This window comes from Chlorocebus sabaeus, chromosome 9, assembly GCF_047675955.1.
Source record: "Chlorocebus sabaeus isolate Y175 chromosome 9, mChlSab1.0.hap1, whole genome shotgun sequence".
Taxonomy (NCBI): domain Eukaryota; kingdom Metazoa; phylum Chordata; class Mammalia; order Primates; family Cercopithecidae; genus Chlorocebus; species Chlorocebus sabaeus.
In genome coordinates this window covers 102,755,376-102,759,111 of record NC_132912.1, presented here as the reverse complement: position 1 = coordinate 102,759,111, position 3,736 = coordinate 102,755,376, and the positions used below count along the sequence as shown (strand labels likewise).

The window sequence follows — 3,736 nt, the reverse complement described above, 5'->3', positions numbered from 1 at the left end:
TTACAGGCGAGAGCCACCATGCCCAGCCTGGAGCCCTCATGTTTAAATGCACTTTTTAAAGGGCAGTATTCATTTGAAATGTTGTAATTTTGTATTACTTTTAGCAAGATCTTGCCATTTCTGTGTTTGCTGCTAACCTCTGCCTCCCGGGTTCAAGCGATTCTCCTGCCTCAGCCTCCCGAGTAGCTGGGATTGCAGGTGCCTGCTACTACACCCAGGTAATTTTTTGCATTTTTAGGAGAGACAGGGTTTCACCATGTTGGCCAGGCTGGTCTCCAACTTCTGACCTCGTGATTTGTCTGTCTTGGTCTCCCAAAGTGCTGGGATTACAAGCATGAGCCACCATGCCGGGCCCAAGGGCCTAATATTTATGCATGTATAGGTAAGCATAGCTGGAAGGTAGAGTACTACGTTCTTCAGTAGTAAAGGACCACATTATTATTATTGTTGTTGTTATTATTATTATTATTATTAGAGACGGAATTTCGCTCTTGTCGCCCAGGCTGAAGTGCAGTGAAAACGATCTTGGCTCACCACAGCCTCTGCCTTCCAGGTTCAAGCGATCTCCTGCCCCAGCCTCCTAAGTAGCTGGGATTACAGGCATGCGGCAGCACGCCCAGCTAATTTTGTATTTTTAGTACAGATGGGGTTTCTCCATGTTGGTCAGGCCGGTCTTGAACTCCCAACCTCAGGTGATCTGCCTTCCTTGGCCTCCCAAAGTGCTGGGATTACAGGCATGAGCCACCGCGCCTGCCCAAGGACCACCATTTTTACTTTGGATCTTGTCTTTAACTCTCAGATCCCTTTGATTAACTTAGCTAATGCTTTTCTTTCTACCCAAGTGTGCAAGAAAAGGAAACAAAAGGAATACTACAACACAAAAATCTCTGCGAATTTCTAAAAGCTGAAGTTCACAGCCTCTGTACTATTACCATTTACTGCCAGTTTCTCTCTGACCCAGTCAGACATCTGAGGCCTCTAATTGGATCAAAGCCAGTTAACTGTTGCATGCAATCTGATCCTAGACCTAGTTCAGTTTATATCACAACTTCCAACCCCAATTCATATTGAATAAAATTTCACTCAAACAGATAAAATATTGAATAAAAATTCACTCAAACAGATAGCTCAGAACACAAACTCATAGAGCTTCAGAATCGGAGAGAGAAAACACCCATGATCCCCAGTTGTGAGAGAGAGCGATGGACAACAATAATCTGGTGGGTACCTCGTTTGGTCACTCAGTGCCCCTGGTGGGGGCTAGAAGCTCTACTTCAGATCCCATTTCTGACACCATCTGTTAAAAAGAAAACCTTAGGGCCGGGTGCGGTGGCTCACGCCTGTAATCCCAGCACTTTGGGAGGCCGAAGCAGGCAGATCACCTGAGGTCAGGAGTTTGAGACCAGCCTGCCCAACATGGCGAAACCCTGTCTCTACTAAAAAAAACACACAAAAAAAGTAGCCGGTCGTGGCAGCAAGCACCTGTAATCCCAGCTACTCAGGAGGCTGAGGCAGGAGAGTCGCTTGAATTCGGGAGGCAGAAGTTGCAGTGAGCTGAGATTGCGCCACTGCACTCCAGCTTGGGTGACAAGAGCGAAACTCCATCTCAAAAAGAAAGAAAGAAAGAAAACCTTAGGCAAATTAAATTTAACAGAGTTTATTGAGCAAAGAATGATTTGCAAATCGGGCAGCCCCCAAAGCAAAATAGTTTCAGAGAGACTCCTGCACAGCTGCGCAGTCAAAAAAGACTTACAGGCAGAAAAAGGAAAGTGATGGACAGAAACAGTTGCATTGGTTACAGCTTTGCATTTGCCTTATTTGGACACATTTTGAATAGTTGGCCACCTTTGATTGGCTTAAATTCAGTGATTGGCACAAGAATAGGTTACAGTCTGCTTATGTGTCCAATAAGGTTATAGTTCACTATGTATGGCAAAATCTTTACACTGAATTTAAGCTATGTAAGGAGGCAGCTTTATGATAAACCGAACTTAGCAGACCTATTAAGAAATACATATTTTGTCTTTGTCCCCTGGCATACAACTTCTAAAACCCTTGTAACTTCCTGAATGACAGAGGTGATAGGAGCTCTTTTGTCACCCATAACAAGGCCCTGAATTTCAATTACACCTGAGTTTATGTTAATAAGACGACTGGTAGCTGAAAGCCCCTAGATAGCTTCAGGATGGGTCTGGTTGCCAGAGAAACCCACCATGTGCTTGTGATGGCATCAGCGGGCCATCTGGAGTGGCTGCTGCCATCACACCGGCTGCAGCAGGGAGGTGCAGCTGGGGCTGCAAGCTCCATAGAGCCAGCAGGAGCCAGGGACAAGTGGGAGTCTCATCCTTCCTGAGTTGGGGCAGGAGCTCCCCAGGTGCTGCTGCAACTGCCCAAGCCATGGCTATAGACCTGGGCATCCTCGTCCTCTTGGGGCCCGGGATGAGGCAGGAGCACCATCCTCCCAGACACAGCTGCAGCCACTCAAATAGCAAGCCCAGGAGCTCTGTGGCAGGGAAGAGCCCACCTGGTTCTAGCAACTGCGTCTCTTGAAAGTAAGGGGGTGTGTGTGCATGCTCAGTTTCCTGATTTATGATCTCGATGTGCTAGAAGTCTAACTCAGCACAGGTCCAAGACAGTGTAGCATCCAGACCACATTGAGTCTATTAATAAGTGAGCCAGTAAGATTCGCTTTTTCCATGGCCACAGAAAACACCCCTAAACCCAACCAGCCGTCTCAAAAGCAAGGATGTAGAAAGTAGAACAGCATGACTTGGTACAAATCTGCCATCAGAACTGGAGAAGTTAGACTTCCTGTGTCTAGAGCATCATCTTTACACATGTGGTACCACAATTTGTCTCATACACACACTCTCAACACACACCCTGTACTCCATCATGCCCACCTCCTGCCTGGAATGCAGCTTCATTTCTACTTTAACACTAACTGCATTCTGGGTTTAACCATGAGTAAACATTCCCCCTGAGCAAATGCCTAAGCAAACATCACTTCTCTCCCTGTTCCCAGAAGTTAAATATCACTACTTACAAAGGCTTCCCCTAACCCCACTGTCTCTTATGCTTTCCCTCACCACGCTGCTACTCGTGAATCCTTCTTTCTCCCACCTTCATTCTGTTCACATACTTCCTGCACCCCTTCACCCCCACCCCACCAGGCCTTGCTGCAGGTGGGGTGTTGCATCACCTAAGAAGCAGGGCCTGGAGCCATTAAGGGGTAGGTGGCCAGCAACCTAGGAAAAGCAAAACAGAAAAGGCATTGCTTGTTTCTGCTGTTACGCTGCCTGCCTCCCCTTGCAGAGTCTCAGGGAGGAGGCAAAGAAAGTCACCCCTTGGATCCATGCTTATCCTGCAGGAGGAGGGAGAAAAGGCATCTCTGAGTTCCCTTTAGATTGTCCTATGTGAGCCCTTTGGGATGAAGTCCATCCCGGGCACTAGATCAAAGGAATTGAGTGAGTTTCCTTAAATCCTTTCTGGAATCAGATGAAGAATAAATAAACAGAGAAATAAAGTGACCACAATTTTGTTCTTTTTAAAAATATCCAAATATAGTATTTTAAACACACTGTAGTTTATAGAAGGCTTTTATTTTACAAGCCAATAATTTTTTTTTAGTGTCAGACATTGGTACATGACCAATGTTGTAGCAAGATTTGAGGGAGGTACATCTCACACATGAGCATGAAAAACCAATCATCATGCTTATGACCTACAAAATGAC

At 46.0% G+C, this 3,736-nt stretch overlaps 1 non-coding gene across 1 annotated transcript; it reads right to left on the bottom strand.

Annotated features, from left to right (window-relative positions):
• Window positions 1–3,630: 3,630 nt before the first annotated feature.
• Window positions 3,631–3,736, bottom strand: LOC119628231 (small nucleolar RNA U13). The gene has a single exon (XR_005244534.1). It is a non-coding gene; the product is annotated as a small nucleolar RNA U13 (small nucleolar RNA).